Here is a 20,254-nt window from a genome sequence, read left to right as displayed (position 1 = left end):
TCCAGTTTCAGAGTACTAAATCTCTTGCAGCTGGAGTTTAGTTTGGATGTAGGTACAGCAAAAGTAAACTAAGAGGTGAAGAGGGAATATTATAGTGAAGATCTACAGGGAAATTCCAAATGGACCTTTGCCACGGAGGTCTAACGGTAGGGATGCCATCTTAAGTGCAATCTCTAAAAGATTTAAATTGGGATCAGAAATACTTGCTCTGTGTGACGAAATAGCTGAAAGAATGCATTAAAGCCAACTCCATGGATCTGACTCAGTGTAGTGTGGGAAAGTGTGTTAGGTATTTGCTGCTAAGCCTTAGGGAACAGTACTGGGGGGCAGGGAATGCTTCCCTTCCTAGAGGAAGGAAGGATCTAATCTAAATTGCTCTTGATCTCCACCTAGAGGTTTGCTTTAATGTTTCATCACAGCTTCAGAGAAGGCTGCTTTGTCCATCCATTCAGCATGAGGGCAATTCAGCTTCTTTAGCATGTACTATAACAGTTCTTAAATTACTAAATTTTGGTGGGGAAGGAGAGCAGAAGGCCATGAAGGGGTAGGCAGAAACCTAGTGACCTCATTCAGACCAACCAGATTTAAGTTCAATGTCGCAGTGAGAAGATTATTACGATAGATGCCCTTCCTCAGAATAGGTAAGCAAATCTATGTTCCAATGTCTAACATGCCCCATCATAAAGAGTATAAATTTCACTTATTAAATAACTTTCATTTGAAAATGATGGTGAAACTAACCATCTGTTGCACAGATGTACCAAGTAAAAGGAGGCATGGTGTCCAGTTTATCTTCTCCATGGTCCTTAGCAGACCTTGTGAATAGTCAGTCAGTGCTCATACTGCCCTGCTGTGAACAAACCACTCTATTCCACTTTGTTGAATCAAAGTTAACTTATTTTCCAGGAGATTCTCTAACAGTGTAACATACACTGTACGGTACATAATCTGCATCTATACTTCAGTTTGCCCTAATGTAGCCTGACAGTTAATTTTAAAAAAATGGATAAAACTTGCATATGTGATATAGCTTCCACATTAAATAGTACAAGGAATTCATTTACATTAAAACTCTGTGCTATGCATTTTAAAAAATCAATATAGTAGAGACATGGACAGGATGGTGGCGTTTCAAGTTTTGTCATTTAAGTTAGTGAACTATTTTAAGGTACTACAATACAGTGCACCAAATTAAGACACTTTTATGTACATGTACACTTCCAACAGTTTACAAATAAATTGTGCGGGGGGCAACAATACAAAGATAATGATCCTGATATAACTACTGAGGTGTATATTTCTATTACACATACTTTTCATATACTGTACTTAAAAAATTATGATCTGCTTGTATTCACCCAAATATTTTCCCAATATTTTTTGATGAATGGATTTAAAAAAAAAAAACTTCAAAAATCTACAGGTGTCAAAGTAGGTGAGAAAATTCTGTTCCAATATATAAAGTATTTGAATTAATATTTAATTCCATCAAAGAATGAGACTTCAGAATCTTTGTCTGAAACTTCAGTTTCTTAGCTACATGCACTCAGGGCTTCCCCTCTAGCATCTCATTAAATACACAATCCTTTAGACCTGGTAGGTCCAGCAAGTATTCCTTCATGCAGCACTGGAATCCTGCTCTGGAGACCCCAAAAAGGTCTGGGGCAACCCAACCCTCACCTTCACCTCCATAGATGGAAGGGGACTCGTCATTCAAGGAGTGATAGTAGAACTTTCCCTAAGTAGCTGACTTAACCATTGGCTTGAATTGACATGATGCAAGCACAATTGACGCACACCTGAATACCTGGGACTAGTCAGAAAGCCTCTTTGGCTAGGACAGCATGTGAGAGGAAGAGATCCCAATCACAAAGGACATAAACTTAAATAAAGTAAGCATTTTTCAGTGAAGGACGAACACGTGTATTTTTAAATATCGCTGTAGCCCTCCTCCCACTCCACCCCCAAATTCTTATTTCCTATGTAACCTGAGTAATGTACTTTAAATAGCAACAGGAATTTGCAACCCTGCTATATGCACCAGAAGATTTATTGGCCTAGATAGTAAAGAATGCAGGCAAAGAACTGATTAGTATGTATTGCATACCTAGATCAGGCTGAAAAAAATACTGTGTACAAAGGATCTAGCAGGCCACTCACTTTGTGTCTATTTGGTTTTTCAAATTTGTTTGCCCAGTTACTCTAGCATTCAGGCCCTACCTTCACAACAAGATTAGGCTATGTCTACACTACAGCTTATGTCGGCATTACTTATGTTGCTCAGGGGTGTGAATAAACCACCCCCCGAGCAACATAAGTTACACTGACATATATCCCTGGTATGGACAGCACTATATTGGTGGGAGAGCTGCTCTCCCATTGGCATAGAGCATCTTCACCAGATGCACTGCAGCATGTGTAGACAAGCCCTCAGAGAATCTTCAAAGCCTTCTAGTGTACAAGTTTTCTTTTCATAAACAACCAGATTGGAGTGGGGTATATTGCTTGTTGTTTCTTAGGTAAGCACCAACAATGTGCTTTGTGCTGTATAAGACACACATGTAAGGGCAATCCCTGCCCTGCAGAGCTTGCAATCTGAATAATATAGATCAGACAAGGATCACAGAACCAAAGAGAATATGGGATTTAAAGGGTCTTGTTTTGCTTGAAGTTTCCTCATCTGATGCTCTTCACTGATTAACTTGAGGTAAACAAAGCATTTGACATGGGTTAGTATTTGGGGGGAGTGTCGGAGAAGTGAGACTTTAGGAAATGGAATGTGGCTGGCATATTGGAAGCTCCACACAGATACAGCATCACTTAAGCAGGCACAAACATATGAGCCAGGGAAGGAAGTGTAGGGGACATCAAACTGGCTTCATTGGTGAATGGACAGGATAGAGAGAGGGCACAATTAAAAAAGCTCAATGATGTAGTATCGCCTAGGACTGATTTGTGCAGGGTTTCGAAGGTAGGGACAAGAAGTTCAAACTTGATATTCTGGGCAAAGAGGAAGGAGATAGGATAGGCAACATAGTCAGCAGAATGACTAGCAATACTTTGATCACTGGACTAGCTTTCTCTGAACCTTGCTGAGTAGCTCATTGTCTCAGCAGTTTGCATATCGAGCCCATTATACTCTTTGGTTATTTTAATCAACAAAGCACCACTATTTTCATCACAGAAACACAGATGAGAAGCTCCATGGTGAGGTTTATGCTCTGGTCACAGCAAAGATGTTCATTCTTGAATGTGTTTCTTCAACAAAAAGATGTAAATGTTGAAATGCTTACTCAGCTGCCTCCCCTAAAGATAAAGAGGGTTGCGTGTTTTGATGAGAACATTATTGTACCTGCACAAGAATTCCAAGTCTCTGTATTCCCACTCATTGGGAGTTTTAGGTTTGGAATTCTAATCATTAAAGCTAGTGAGTTTTGATTTTAAATTCCTCGTGTAGTGTATTGATGAGAGATGAAGCCATTGGGGACTAGATTCACAGGTGGCAAAAGAAGTGAATAGAATTAGGCCCTTTTATGCCAGCATTGAATCTGGCCCAAATAATTCAGATCTAATCTGTGCTATTTTGGCCTGGATTGACAAATGTCTTAAAATCTATTACGGCACTTGCATCCACACACTGACAAGGGAACATTTTTTTCAAGGCAGGAGGCAAAGCTTTCCCATACAGTGCAGCACCAGGTCTTCAATAAAAGGATGTCAACTGTATATTTTCTAAATGAAATTTTTTCTATTTGGGACATTTGCTCTTAAAGCAAAGTCAAATTAGGGCATGTTTTAAGGATTATTCTACAACATTGGTAGGACAAAATGCTATTGACTGCAGAAGAATGAATTTGATCAGTAACGCAGATGGTGATAAATGCCAAAAATAAATTCAAACGGTATCCAGCTAATCTGAAAGCTTTGGGAAGATATTCCTAGAACATATACACAATGACACCATGGTACCTCTAACATGGGAGCTGGTGGAGGAGGCAACATAAATTAAATGTTTGAAATGCTGCTTTGCACATTTTAAAACAAAATGACCATTTTTTTAATATGTTTTGTATTTTACTCTGTTTTAACTTCATTGGATTAATTTCCTAGCGAAGAGGCTGGGGGAAGTGCAGGACACACACAAACTGTTACATAAAACCAATCAACGAAGATTATGACTATGATAGGCTTAGCTGATAGTAATCTCTGTCCCTGCAATATTTTGAGCCACTAAAGATTCTGTATTTGGGGGCAAGAGATGCAGTGCCCATAATGAATAAGTTTGTTTTCCTTTGGACTAAAGATAAATACACAGCAAAGAATGAATTAAAAAAAAATTCAAAGTATAGCATACTGCCACACTTGTATGTCATTAGTAATCACACCAAATCTGACACATGTATCTTCTCCCTACTGCCTCAGTTGTAACTTTTTCTATACCTGCAATTATGAATAAAATTATAAAAAACATGTATTTACCACACAAACTCCATAGTGTATGTGAGCAGCTGTGGCTAGCGTAGTGAATATGGTAAGTGCCATTTCCTCATCTTGCCCAGGAGCCCTGTTACCACTGCGTAGACCACGAGAGCTCATGGAAACAGGAGCCAGTGGAAAGCTTCAGATCTGATGTCACTCATCTGGCAAATTATCAGTCTGCACTGTTAGAATAATGTAATCAGTCAGGTAAGATGTATTGGAGCAATTTATTTAAAGGAAGCGTGTTAATTTGTCTGCTAGAGTATTTTCAGTTGAAAAAGCGTGTGGCTTAGGAAACATGGGTAGTTCCAAGATGGGGATTTACCATAAATGATTGTCTTTGCTCCTTTATTGGCTGTGATTTTTACAGCACTTTATTACATGTAATTTAAAACATACAGTACATATCTTTTATGGAGACAGTGTTTTGACATGTTACTCTTTGAATTTAAAAACAACTTTGCATAAAGGGCAGCTTGTTTGACACTTGTTTTCACAAACTCAAAAATGTAATACTAAATCAAACTTAAACATTGGAGCAATGGATTGAGGTAGAAGGATCATGGTCAAAGCGATGGACTGAACATATAAAGTGCTGTATAAATCAAAAGTATTAGTGTTTTAGTGAGATCCTGAATACTGTAATACTATTGGTCTCCTATGTATTTTCACGACATGAATTTTCATATCCTTAACCAAAGTTTCTTTCAGCTTGAAATGACTAAATACCAAACCATGGACAAAATTTTCAAAAGCACCTAAGTCCCATTTTCAAAGGTGACTTAGGTTTCTGTGGGTCAGCTTTTAAAGGTATTTAGGCACCTAAAGATCCAGACAGACTCCTAGTAGGATTTTCAAAAGCACCTAATTCAATTGGTTCAAATGGGATTTTGTAAAGCCACTGGTTGCATAACTCCCATTTAAATCAATGGAGTTAGGAGCGTAGGTGCTTTTTGAAAATCCCATGAGGCACCTCTGTACATCTTTAGGTGCCTATATACTTTTAAGAATTTGGCTCCAGGCCTGGTTTAGGCTTGAAAATTAGATTTAACTTAGCTACATCACTTAGGGCTGTGAAAAAATTTGTGCCCTGTGCAATGTAGTTAGGTCAACCTAACCCCACTGGTAGGCACAGCTAAATCAACTGAAGAATTCTTCGGTCAACCTACCTACCACTTCTTAGAGAGGTGGATTACCAACAAGGATGGGAAAATACCCTCCATCAGTCTGGGAAGCATCTACACCATGGCACTACAGCAGCACAGTTGCAGTGCCGTAATTATGCTGTAGTGTAGACATGGCTTAAGTATCATTGAAAGTCAATGGAGCTTAAGAGCCAAAAACATTTTTTGAAAATGAAATAAGCTCCTAAATCACTTGTGCACTTTTGAAAATTTTACCCCTTGTCAACTTACGTTTGGCTCAAAATTGAAATGTAGTAAAAATTTGCATTTTTATAAATCCTAAAATCAATAGAAAAACTTTCACACAAAAAAAAATCGAATGAAAAGTTCATTCCCCTGTAGTGTTTGAAATCCAAACACTACAGTAGTAAGACTCTGAAAGTAAAGGTGACACTGACTTCACTGTTTCATTGTGGAAGCTTAAAAAATGGAAAAAATAAAGTATGTAAATTTATTTCACATTCAGTAATTTAAGGTGTAATTATTAATAGTGCAGGTAAACACACTGGCTTACAATGTATTATTGAAGTTGACAGTGTCCCTTTTAAAATACAATCCATTTTAGAATTCACTTAGGGAGCTGTGTTGTGCTTTGCAGTATATCAACAAGAGTAAGTTACCGTAATCTTCTTATTACATACATAGTGTCTTTTTTGCTGAGCAACCGCATATATCCAGAAGGTGGAATATGTATTGTTAATTATGTTAAATATGATTTTCCATTAAAACTGATTTGTTAAATTCTCAGTGTGTTTGTAATGTTTACTCACATTATTCCCAGTTTCCATCACAATAAATTACTTCCATTAACATATTTCAGAGTAACAGCCGTGTTAGTCTGTATTTGCAAAAAGAAAAGGAGGACTTGTGGCACCTTAGAGACTAACTAATTTACTTGAGCATGAGCTTTCGTGAGCTACAGCTCACTTCATCGGATGCATACTGTGGAAGACATTATATACACAGAGACCATGAAACAATACCTCCTCCCACCCCATTCTCCTGCTGGTAATAGCTTATCTAAAGTGATCATCAAGTTGGGCCATTTCCAGCACAAGTCCAGGTTTTCTCACCCTCCGCCCCCTCCCCCCCCCCCACAAACTCACTCTCCTGCTGGTAATAGCCCATCCAAAGTGACCACTCTCTTCACAATGTGTATGATAATCAAGGTGGGCCATTTCCTGCACAAATCCAGGTTCTCTCACCCCCCCCCCTCCCAAAAAAACACACACACACAAACTCACTCTCCTGCTGGTAATAGCTTATCCAAAGTGACCACTTTCCTTACAACGTGCATGATAATCAAGGTGGGCCATTTCCAGCACAAATCCAGGTTTTCTCACCCCCGCCCCCCCCAACACACACACAAACTCACTCTCCTGCTGGCAGTAGCTCATCCAAACTGACCACTCTCCCCACAATGTGCATGACAATCAAGGTGGGCATCAACAAAATATATTGTGCATAAAGAATTGTAATTGCAGTCATTTACTAGTTCTGAGATACATTGGCCAATAAATAATATACTATTTTAAACCTGAACTACTCTAGTCACTACAGATGACAGTAGAAAAAAGGTTAGAACTGAGTTTGTCAGATAAAAATGGAAGTGGGATATTAAGACTCTTCCGCTGATCTAACCCATTTCCCTCAGAATCTTTTCCTACAATCTATTCTCAGTGCTTTGGTTCCATTTAACCTAGCTTTAGAAAGGTGGGTTCCACTATTCCCATTCCACAAGCTAATTGTGTTAGGAATATTTTTTGATAGGTTAAAATTTTCGTTCTTAATTCCATCCTGTTAACCTCCTTCCCATGTGTCAACCAGCTAATTCCTCTTTCCTTAATGTTTACACCCTTCCAATGCTACAAGTATTTTTATTTGACTTGTATTCCCTACCTAGACCTCAGTTGGCCACACGACATATATATTTGTCTTTATAAGGTTATTCAGTAGCCTCTCTTTTTCTATTCTCTGAGTATTGTTACCATTGTTTTAGTATTTATTATTGGGTTCAGGAAAAGCTGGCCAGATTTAGACATAGCCTGGATAAGAGGCTCTAGAGAAAGAGCAGAGCTGAAGATGACGCCCTGGTTATGGGCCTGAGTGGTGGTGATGGATGGATGGTGTCCACTGTGGGGACAGGGAAATGGTTAAGAATTCTGTTTTGGCTATGATGATCTTAAACATGTACATTTTCCAGTTGTCTTATATTTCAGTCTAGGTCCTCAGTCTTCTCCCACTTTGAACTCCCTGTTAACTGTCTCCACAGTTATGCTCACCTCCGCCCCATCCGTTTGTTAGCAGTGAATCTGAAATCCCCCAAGCAGTTGCAGTCTCCACAGCCAGCTCCATGAGGAGGTCCAAAAGGGCTCAGACTCTCCCATCCACCATCCTAAATCCTCAATACGAAGTGTTCTATTGTTCTGAATGGAAATCTCTACCTGTCTTAGGGGACTTTCTAAGCGTGCCTGTAGTTCAGACAGAAGTATGACATTTGCCTTTTGTGACTGTGTGCTCAGACCAGCCAACAATGTTGCCTGAACATTTCCCAGGATGCCTTTGAGATCCCTCAGTGGAATTTTGAGACCCCTGAGTGGAATAGAGGGAAGAAAGTTTTGTGCTTCAAACCAGAGGAGAAGTGGGGTGAATGGAGTGGCTCCAAGGCTGTGCTACTGCCCCTGCCAAAGGGGCAGGGTGTGTGGGGGAGGGGCAAGAGCTGTCTCTTGGGGATGAGTTGCTGGTAGACATCTTACCTTTTTTTTTTTTTTAAAGCCTTGTTTTTCCAGTTAGATGCTAAAATATTGGGAACTGCCTGTCTCTTAGAGCTTCCCATTAGAGGCTTTTCTTTTTTCTTCTTGTTTTTCCCCCCAGGAGGCCCTTGCTTTACCTACCTAGTCTGACATTGCATGGTTTTGAGGTCAAGTTGAAAGCAGGCTTGAAGTCAAAAGTGTCTAGTGGACAAATAAATATTTTGTGAAAGGAAGGAGACATGCAAGATACTGGCAGATAGAGAAAAGTGGGCAGCAATTTGTGGTCTTTAGGGCAGATAATGAAAACCCAGTGTATCAGAATCTCAGGGTGAACCTCTATTGCTATGACAACTATTACTTAGTCTCTGAAGGGAATATGTATAAAAGGTACCAATGGAGAGGAGGAAAAAAGATGGCTTTTTTTGCTTTTGAAATGTTAGTGGTTCAATTACTATTTATTTACACATTTTAATTGCTATAACCCTCTAATTCAGCAGTAATTATCTCAGTAAGACAGGATCTTGAAATACATACTATACTGATTAGCTGCAATAAATTGCAGCATAACAAGGAACTTTTGGGTCACCTTGTTGTTTTCCCCTTAAAAGTATCTTGACACTATTATTCTTCATTGGTTGAGATGCTTATTTAATATTTGCCTACTGCCCTTCAGATTTCCCTCACTGGCAGGAAATCCATATTTCTCACTTAAGAACATACACAGCTCTCTTAGAAATGTAAATGGAATGACAAATTCATACAATGGCGCTTGTACCCTTGACAAATGAGGCACCCCTCACATGGCAGAGTGCAGTCTCCAAGATGGAGCTTATTCAGTTGTGACTGCCAAGAATATTTTTAAAAGGATATTTGAACATGAGCACTATCCATGAATATCCATTCCTGGTTTTACAAAATAAATGTTTAGAGGCCTCCAATGAGAGCTCACGGCTTCCATCCTGAACTGACAGGATTTCACATCTCCTGTAATGCAGGAAACTTCCGTTTCTGTACATGTTAAATTTGGTGGTACTGTATGCCAAACTAACCTACTCTTGTATACTGTAGTAATAAATACTTAATTACAATGAGCATAGTACTGATTGATATTCACTTTTATAGTGAAACTGTGTCCTGGAAATTATACCAGAAGTGTTGTTCAAAATATGCGGTAAAATGTGCATCTTCCTGTAAAACAACTAAAATATATTTACCTGTGGAGGAACAATTATACTGAAAAGGTGTACACAGATACAATGACAGGTTCCAGAGTAGCAGCCGTGTTAGTCTGTATCCGCAAAAAGAAAAGGAGGACTTGTGGCACCTTAGAGACTAACAAATTTGAGGGCATAAGTCACAAGTCCTCTTTTTCTTTTTACAGATATAATGGTTGTCCAACATCTCAGTGCATTTGCAGCTCTCTGTATGAAGTTAATTGTTCACTTCCTATAATTCTCAAAAAATCTTTTCATCCTTATATATTGAGTTGCATTATTTACTTAAGTAAACTTATATTTTTGGAGTTATACAATATCTTTTGCAGGTTGAGGCATATGGATTCGATATGTTTCCAAAACTTAGTGCCATGCATGAAGCCCAGTTATTCAGGGTTTGTCCTGGGGCAGGCAAATTTTTCAACACAAGGCCCTGATTTAGCAAAACATGTGCTTAAGTCCCATTGAAATCAAGCGCTGTCGTGAATCAAGGCCTAACCCTTGATTTCAGTGAGAGCTTGAATATTAAGAATTATGTTCAGTTTTGTTGTATGGTATTCCATATTGCTTCTCCACAAAGATTTATTTTCCATCTACATTAGATGAAGAAAGAGGGTGCTAAGGCACAATGAACAAGTAATGTAAGAGCAATTCAGAGGACCATCACAAGGCATCACTTATGCCCTCAAAATATTACTTATACTATAATACTTGTGGTGGTGGTCTAAACTGGGGAGTACCCGATTAATCGGGGAGTACCCAATTATACCTACATGTTGGAGGATATCTGGTATGTTTCATGAAATAAAGACAGCAATGTTCATAAAGCCCTGGAAAAGAGACCTTAAAAATTTTACACTAATCTGGAATAAATATCCAAAAACCTCTACTAACACTGCTGAAAGCGTTAACATTTCAGGCAATTGGTGTAGTATATTTTTATAAATGAGGGTGTAATGTGGACACGCTATTTAGACACTTAATTCCAGTGGCACAAGAGGAGTGAAAGTGATTCTGGTGAGTTTTTTCAACTAATGTTGCTCTTTTCTTTCTTTTAGTCACATCAAGTAAAAGAACAATTTAATTCTACTCCTAGAATAGTGTCTCTAAATATAAACCGTAGTCACAAAAATACTTACAATAACATTTGAGAAGACAACACCAGCCATCCATAAAAATAGCCTGGTTTGTTTTGCTAATATATCACACGGTGATAAAATCTCCCAGATAGTAAGAAGCGCAAACAGCAGCACAGGAGATACCAGAGGTAGAAGTCCTTCATACAAAGAATCTTTCTTCAGTGTTTTCTTTGTGTGCTCTGCAAATAAAGAAAACTATCGATTTTATGGAGTGAGATAAACGTTATCTAATCTACCTCTCCCCAATAATTTCAAAACTCTAGCTTGAACAAGGTCTATGAAGCTTAACAGTTCATCTCTCAAATATTATTACCACTGTGCAAATGTTTTAGAAAGTTAAACATTTTAAGAGATCCTAGGATACCTATGCAATTCTTCTTACTTGGCTAAAATTAGATTGTTTTATTCATATTAGGTAGTCTTTGCTCAGCTTCCCCTATTCGTCGCTGTCTAGCAATAAAACACAAACCTCATGCCGAGTGATTTGCAGTAGCTGTGTCTTTTGCAATTCTCCAATTTCACAGAAATCCACATGCTGTGCAACTATTTATTTAGATGATGAAACTTTTTTATTTAGAGGCTGCTGAAATGTTTTCATCCATTATACATCATACTTAATGCTGGCACATTATTATTTGCTTAGTTTTAGATATGTTTCTGCTAAATGATTGTTGCGGCATCACCCAAATGCTATTGTAATGTGGAATCAATTTTAAGTAGTAAAATATAATAAAATTAATGTTTTGTTTTTTCTTGATTGTTGATCTTTTATAGTACTTTTAAAGGTGGTAAAGAACTGATTGTCTGTCAGAGGAAAGGATAAACATAAGATAAACAGTGATTGCGCCTGTACCAATCTCCTTAATAACGCAAAACTCCCATAAAGCATATCAGTGGGATTTTGGATCACTAAAGATTATATGATTTGGGTCATTGATTTATACTTATGATTTAAAACAGGGGTGGCCAACCTGTGGCTCCGGAGCCACATGCGGCTCTTCAGAAGTTAATATGCGGCTCCTTGTACAGGGACCGACTCCAGGGCTGGAGCTACAGGTGCCAACTTTCCAATGTGCTGGGGGTGCTCACTGATCAACCCCTGGCTCTGCCACAGGCCCTTCCCACGTCCTCCCCTGAGCCTGCCGTACCCTCGCTCCTCCCCTACCACCCCCCTCCCCGAGCCTCCTACATGCCACAAAACAGCGGGGAGGTAGGGGGAGGCGCTGATTGGCGGGAGGCGCTGCGGGGGAGGGGAGCTGATGTGGCTCTTTGGCAATGTACAGTGGTAAATTCTGGCTCCTTCTCAGGCTCAGGTTGGCCACCCCTGATTTAAAAGAAGAACTTTAGGTACAGTATATACTGCAAGATGCACAACTACTTGGTGTGTGTGTAATCAGTGCTCACCAACCACTCGATCGCGGTCGACTGGTCGATCCTGGAGCCTCTGCCACTCAACCGCGTTCTCCGGCCGCTAAAAGTCCGGCGGCGCAGCAGCAGGCTGCCTGCCTGCCCTGGCTCCATGCTGCTCCCAGAAGCGGCTGGCATGTCTCTGCAGCCCCTGGGGGGCAGGAGGAGGACAGGTGGCTCTGCACGCTGCTGCTGCCCCAACCTCTATTGGCTGGGAACTGCAGCCAATGGGAGCTGTGGGGGAGGCGCTTGAGGACCTGGGGCAGGGTGGGGGCAGAGGGTCTCCACCCCCTCCTACACCCAAAATCCCTCCCAGAGCTTGCACCTCCTGCACCCCAACCCACTACTGCAGGCTCAGCCTGGAGCCTCCTCCCACACTCTGAACCCCTTGGCCCAGCCCAGAGCCTGCACCCCCTCCCCATCCCAGCCCGGTGAAAGTGAGTGAGGGTGGGGGAGAGTGAGCAACAGGGGGAAGTGGGAATGGAGTGAGCAGGGCACGGCCTTGGGGAAGAAGCGGGATAGATCCTGGCTTGATCTTAAATTCAAAAAGTGATCCTGTGTGTAAAAAGGATGGAGACCGCTGATATATATAAAATATTAGGGCTGTCGATTAATCGCAATTAACTTACACGATTAACTAAAAAAAAATTAATCACAGTTTTAATAGCACTGTTAAACAATAGAATACCAGTTAAAATTTATGTATTTATAGTTGCGCTTTCACAATAAAGAGATTGCACTACAGCAGTCGTATGAGGTGAATTGAAAAATACTATTTCTTTTGTTTATCATTTTTACAGTGCAAATATTTGTAATAAAAATAAAATGAAGTGAGCACTGTACACTTTGTATTCTGTGTTGTAATTGAAATCAATATATTTGAAAATGTGGAAAACATCCAAAATATTTCTATAAATAGTATTCTCTTCTTGTTTAACACCACTCAATTAATTGCAATTAATTTTAATTGTTTGATAGCCCTAATACATATATAAGAATGAATCAGGTCTGCAGAAATTTTTTGTTGTTTTAAAAACAAAAAATAACGCATGCTGATAAAATACCTGCTGATGTTCAGAGTAGCAGGGTGGGGAGAGAAGAGGGCAAGTTTACCAGAAAACCTGAATTTTTAATGACCAAAGCTTCTGAGCATGACCACTAGAATCCAATAAATCAGACGTTGCTGGATGTTTAGAACTACTGTACTTTTCTGTTCAGAGTAGTGACATAAAACAGCAGCAGGCCTGAGAGAAGCCCTGCCAAATGATTACATAAGAGGGAAAATGCTAAGCAAAACAAAGTGCTGAGAATGACAAGAAAGAAAATAAAGAATATTCACTAATCAGAAGAAATACTAATTCTATCAGGTCTCTGGCACTTTTCAGGGCCAGTAAACCCACATTATGCGTTGGTTGCAGGCTCATTTTTGGGATGACACAGGAGACATCTCTGGTGGGAATATGCTGCAGGAGGCACAATCTCTCTTGGAGTACCCTAGCATGCAGGTGAAGATCAGAAACTGCCCCATTTCTTTGGATGGTGTAACCTACTCCAGCAGCTCAGCAAACTGGTGGGCAAAGGGATTGGGATATGCCCATTCCTCTTCTCGGCTTCCTTGGGCTCTGTCTTTGTAAAGCACTTTGAGATCCACAACACAAAAACGCTGTGTAAGTGCTAGGTATTATTTTATATTCTATCTAAATTTAAAACTTTATAATATTTATATTGCACTAATGCCTAGAGGCCTCAACCAGGTTGTACTTAGCATTATATATGCATGTAAATAAATGACTGTCCTTGCTCCAAGGATGTAACGGATGAAATATAAACAAGCAAATATAAGGCAGAGGGCAGAACAGACTAATTAAAATAGGCTATTTGAGCATAGGCTAGCTGTGCATACAATTTCATAGGTGTAATACACCAACCATTAGAAATAATCACAACTTGCCACCTGCCTAGCCATTATCTGATGGTAGTTTCCTGTATGCTTCCTGGCAGAGCTGAGTTTTAAAGAGGGATTGAAAGAGGATAAGATGGTGTATTGAGTGTAAGGTACTCAACAACAATAATTTACCTTCAGTGGCCAATAACATTTGGAGAAAATCATGGAGCATATTTGACTGCAAATAAAACACAGTATTATTAACCAACAGCATACATCTGTTTAATTTGCCTGGTGACGAATCGGAGTTATAAAGAGGAACTGGGTTAGACTGTTGGCAGGGGGGGTGGGGGCAGGAAACGCTTCCGAGAGCTTCTCCCATTGTCATAGGTACTCCACCTCAGCAAGGGGCAGTAGGTAAGTTGATGGAAGAGCCTTTGCATTGAGATAGCGCTGTCTACACTCCGGCTTAGGTCGATACAACTACGTCACTCAGGACTGAGTGACATAGTCATACCGACATAGGCTTGGTCTACACTACAAACCTAAGTCTCTGGAGGCCTGAAAGTGACAGGAAAACACGAAGAGTTATAAACATGAAAAAGAAACGAATGTTACAGATTGTTTTTCTGTAGTCAAGTTTTCACACAGTACATCTGTGGACCAGTTGCTGACTGAAAGAAACATAGCTTTTTCATATGTTACATTTATTTCTCTTGTGAGGACAGCATAAAATGCAATGATTTAAGTAGGATGGTATGACACTTATGTTAATGCACTTACTTATGAATGTTGTACAGCATCTGCAGAACTGAAAGAAATATACTGCAGCCTGGAAAGCAACAAGATTCATATATGATGTTTTATGGACATGCTGCATTGATGGCATCAAATCTTTACTGACGTGGTAACTGAACTGTTCTGCCTTGTTATGAGAGAATTCTCTACTGGGTGTGTAAACTGAGGTCAAAGGCTGATTGCAGCTGTATAATTATCACTATTAGCCCATATATATTTTATTAAGTGATGCTGCTGCAAATGGTTAACCATTTCGATTCCTGCATTTTGTAAGACGAGCAGTAGAAGCTTTTAAGAGACATTCTGAGCAGTGTGTGTTGTAATGGTGTTACTAAAAGATTGCATCACGGTTCAGTAATTATTTGTTCTATAGTAGCACCTAGTGGCTTCAGCTGCGATCAGGGCCCCATTTTGGTAGGCGCTGTATGTTCACATAATAGACAGATCTTCAACAAAGAACTTGCAGCTGGAATCGATAATTAACCACAAACACAGAAGTCAAATTATTTATAGATGAATGTGCTTTTTAGGAAAATGGTAGGTTGGCAATTTAATATACAAAAATTCTATTTATAATATAATTGTATATTCCATTGTAACAATGATTTATTTTCACTACTGTCATTATTTGACTGACTGTCATTTTGATATTCACTTTAAAAACACAGCGGCGGTTTTAAAAAAAATCTTTTCTTCTTTGAGACTGAGTTAACTGGCAAAGGAATTAGGGATTCCCTTGTATAAACTAGGCCAGCAGCTCTGTGTTTATTGTATTACCATAGTGCCCAGGAGCCCTAGCCATTGATCAGTACCCCACTGTGCTAGGTGCTGTACAAACACCGAACAAAAAGACTGTCCCTGTGCAAAAAGTTTACAACCTAAATATGAGAGAACAGATGGAAATAGACAGATCAGGGTGTACAAGGAAACAGTGAGACAATACCGGTCAGAATGATGGGCAGTGGATATATGCGGTACTCCTGTGATCTTCTGTGGCGTAAGTTTTTTCCTTTGTGTTGGTCTATGTAGTATTTTCCTTTCTGACTACCTATCAGGTGTTTTCCAGCTGGTTGATTTGTTGCTTGAAGTCCCCATAGGATGGCCTCTGCCTCCGTTTCATTATTATCTGGCTGGACAATTGTCATAATGTCTGTGTTTTAAAATTGTGCAAGACTAATAGTTTGTTACAAGGTAGAATTGCACCCTCTGGTGATATAAACTTTGAGTTTGTAAGTTTAAACTACCAAAAATCTTAATTATAAAAAAAGTACTCAACTGGTTTCACAGTATTAGCGTTTTGTAACAATTTTTGTAAAAACAAGGAAATTCAGGATGCAGGGTCCTCTATTTGTAGAGGATGTGCAAAAACAGATTTAGGATAGTATACATTGGGGTTACGATAGCACAGCAGGGTTTCTTGTCTCCTCAAGAGATTTTGGCTTTCACCAGTCAGTCATTTGTCCCCATTGTAGAACTACCAAAGTCTTTGGCACAATTTGGGATGATTGGCAACTCCAACAAAGGAAAACTAGAATAGTAGGGATATTGGAGTCAGGATAAAGTTGTATTAAGGAATACTGCTCTAGCTCCATGGAGACTAGTCAGTATAGCCTATATGTTCTTTAATAAATACCAACCTTCAACCATCTTCTAAAAGGAGAAAAAAGAAAAGAACAGTTCCGCTTGTAATTTTTTTGGGCTGGTGGGTTTTTTGGGGGGTTAGCCCTCATCTGCCTCTCCTCCCCTACCCTTACAAAAAAAATCCATCCTCTCTATCAAACAGCTGGAGGACTTGCAGTTTGAAGAAACATCCCAAGTATTTTGTCAATATACTTATATATATTCTCAAGCTTACTGCTCTCAGAATTGTCTGTTTAATGTGCATTGCAGCTAGCTATGTTTTCTATTAAGCAAGGAGGGCTAGTTCAATAAAATCTTGAGTTACGTACAGCAGTCCTACCATCTGCATCACATTAGAGCAGACATGAGACAAAACACTGACTCTTAAGGTTAAATCTAAATTTCCTGTTTCAATCCTGAAGTTTGATTTGTTAGAAGAAAAGCAACCAAGAAGAACAGAAATAGAGACCAGCGCTAGAAATAGAATTTAAAGACCACTAGTTCCCAGCTATTTGTTGTCTTTATGAAGTGTCAGTTTAGGTAGAAATAACACACTGACCACAAATGATAATCTTGCTAGTTAAAATTCCATCTCCAAGAGGGGACAGATACACCAAATACATCCTTCACCCAAATAAACTTTTACCCAATTTAATCTTTTATGAGGGTGGCGGTTTGAATGTATGGGGAAGGGGGTAGTTTTTATGAAGTTGCCCAATTTTTTCAGCACATTGCCTCCGCTGTCTTTTTAGCTGAGGAGGCCTGGCTAGGGGTTGTTGTTGGAATTCATCAAGACTGTTTTTTAATTAGCGTTAAGAAATCCCTTCTGCCCAGCAACTGAATAGCTGCTTCTACATCATTCTCAGTCCCTGCTGATTCAGGGAGCGGAAGGCACAGAGTGAGACTCTAACCCAATCACAATCGCTCGGCCTTTGAGCCATCCTGGCTCCTGTCCAAGCAGTGATTTTTGAAATTCCCTAAAATCACACATTCTGCAAATATTATCTGTGTTGATTGAAATCTCATACTTGGGATATTAGCAGACATTCTCTCAATAGAAATCATTCAGTCTAAAAAAAAAATCTAACTTCAAAAAATCAGAACATGAAGTAATGCAAAATGTGAGTGCGAATAGGAATGCTGTGCACTTCTACAACGACTTCATTCTGAGGATCTAAAAACGTTAAAGAACCCATGAACAGAACTGGTCAAGCTTTTGTTTACACAAAAAATCCTTACCACTTCTCAACCCACTCTGGTCCTGAGCTCCATCTCAAAACACCACTGTGAGAAATTATCCCTATTTTATAGTGGGGAAATTGTGCCACAGATAGGTGCCACAGAGTAACGTAGGGAAAACCAGTGGCAAGATGGGAATAGAACCCCCAAGTCAGCTGCAAGAGCATCCAACCATCTTTTAGACACATAAAATAGGCAGTTAAAATGCATTTATATCAGTAACCATCTTTGTCATGTCAGGAAATACTAAAATGATCCACTAAAGGACAAAGGCACATTAGGAACAAAGACACTTTTTGAATTTCCAAAGCTATTTTTGAGATCTAAGTTTTTCATTATGAAAGAGGCAGCTGCAATAGCAATTCTGACACCTCAAACTCTTGTTTAGGGCTTTTGAATTCAATCCTTATCCTAACACAAAAAAGTGTTAGTTACTTATGTGAATATTTCTATAGCAGACGTTGCCATAGCCTAGTACACCTTATGGAAAATTAAAAACAAATATCTGTCATCTTAAGGAATGACTTAATCAAATCACTGACCCACTTTGCGCCCTATATAAGCCTCTCGCCTTTGTCTAATGGTAATTAAGTAACACTTATTTAAAGAGCCTTAGGCCATTACCAGAAGATCACCAAACTCCTCCAGATTGTGAGAACAAGTTCGGCAATGAGACCCTGCCACTCTACACTGTTGCTGTCATTTTTAAGCCACTGTTGTACTTCAAACCAATGTCATTCTTTCACATAAATTTTGGTTTCCAAAAACTTTCCATCTGAAAAGGGGAAACTTCCCCCATTTTGGCGGGGCGGGGGCGGGGGGAGAAGGGAGAGAGGGAATAGGGCTGGACAATCCTTCTTTGAATGAGGCAGAAACTAAGGCTTTGTCTACACTACGCACCTTTTAGTGACACAGCTGTGCCGCTACAGCCATGCCGCTAAAAGGTGCGCAGTGTTGCTGCTGTTTGTTGGCGGGAGAGAGCTCTCCCACCGCCAAAAAACTTCCACCCCCAACGAGCGGCCATAGCTTTGTCGGCAGGAGAGCGCTCCTGCCGACAAAGCACTGGTCACACCGGCGCTTTTTGTTGACAAAACTTTTGTTTTTTGGGTGTGTGATTTTTTTAACACCTCTGAACGACAAAACTTTTGTCAAAAAGAAAAGGAGGACTTGTGGCACCTTAGAGACTAACAAATTTATTTGAGCATAAGCTTTCGTGAGCTACCGCTCACTTGATGCTGTAGCTCACAAAAACTTATGCTCAAATAAATTTGTGAGTCTCTAAGGTGCCACAAGTCCTCCTTTTCTTTCTGCCGATACAGACTAACACGGCTGCTACTCTGAAAACTTTTGTCATTCAGTTGCCAGCGTAGACAAAGCCAAAGAGTTAATTTTGACTGAACTGAGTCCTTAAATGCTTGGCAGTTTAGTAGCATTTCAACCTGCATCACTAATATTATAGAAACCAATTCTCAGCGGCCCTAAGGTTACATCTATACTGCAGAAAACAAAACATCAGTGAGTCTCAGAGCACAGGCCAACTGACTCAGGCTTGAGGGGCTTGTGCTATCAGGCTAAAAATAGCAGTGTAGATGTTCCCACTGGGGCTGGAGTCTGGGCTCTGAAACCCAGCAAGGGAAGAGGGTCTCAGAGTCCAGGCTTCAGCCCACAGCAGTAGCAGCAGTCTACGCTGCTATTTCCAGCTCGGTAGCATGAGTCCCACTCAGTTGCCCGAGATTCACTGCCACAGGGTTGGTTTGTTAGCAGTGTAGATGTGCCATAACTGACCCATCTCATCACCATACTATTTTCCCTTTCAACCTCTAGACTGATAACCTTATATTCAATGACTGCTGAAGAGTCAACTGTAAAAATGATTCATTTACACCTAGCACCTGGAAAAATTACTTAGCAATGTTTGGCATCTCAGAGCCTAGAAAACCCCTCCCCACTCCATATTCCACATTTTAGAGCAGTGAGACTGTTGGGAAAAAATTTCACTGCATAGAATGTTTAATACACCCTTGTTAAACTTTTAACATTCAGAGGCACTGGTAGCTGGAGAAGTGGCTGTTTATAGAACAGGACTGATTCTCACTGTTATGCATTTCTGGAGAAAGGAACTTTTTTGTTTTCATTTAATTTCTAATTCCACTGATTGGCGGGGCAAACAGATTATTACATAATCAGCTGCTTGCTGACTACACAATCAGTATTTTATTATTTACAATGTAAAAGTTTGCACCACTTATGAACTGAAAAGAATCAACTGAGAAGAAAATTTTAGAATTTACAAACTTAACATGCCTGAAGTATGCAACTTTAAGCAATTTAAGCAAACAAATACATATTCAAACATACCAGTACAGCATGAATTTGCACATACAAGACATCTGATTTTACACGGAGACAGGATAGTTGTGCAAAACATGCATGCTATCTGCATGCACAAAGACTCAATTAACATTTGCATGCACATGTTTTGGATTCAGTGAGTTTGCACCCATATTTGGCGCCTAAGGCATTGTCATGGTGAGGC

General features: G+C 39.7%; 1 pseudogene; it reads right to left on the bottom strand.

The window, feature by feature from the left end:
• Nucleotides 1-3,240: 3,240 nt before the first annotated feature.
• LOC102937793 overlaps nt 3,241-20,254 on the bottom strand; it is a 63,906-nt pseudogene continuing 46,892 nt past the window's right edge.

Source organism: Chelonia mydas, chromosome 2, assembly GCF_015237465.2.
Source record: "Chelonia mydas isolate rCheMyd1 chromosome 2, rCheMyd1.pri.v2, whole genome shotgun sequence".
Taxonomy (NCBI): Eukaryota; Metazoa; Chordata; order Testudines; family Cheloniidae; genus Chelonia; species Chelonia mydas.
Note: the sequence above shows the minus strand (reverse complement) of the source record. Positions and strands in the feature narration are given on the sequence as shown.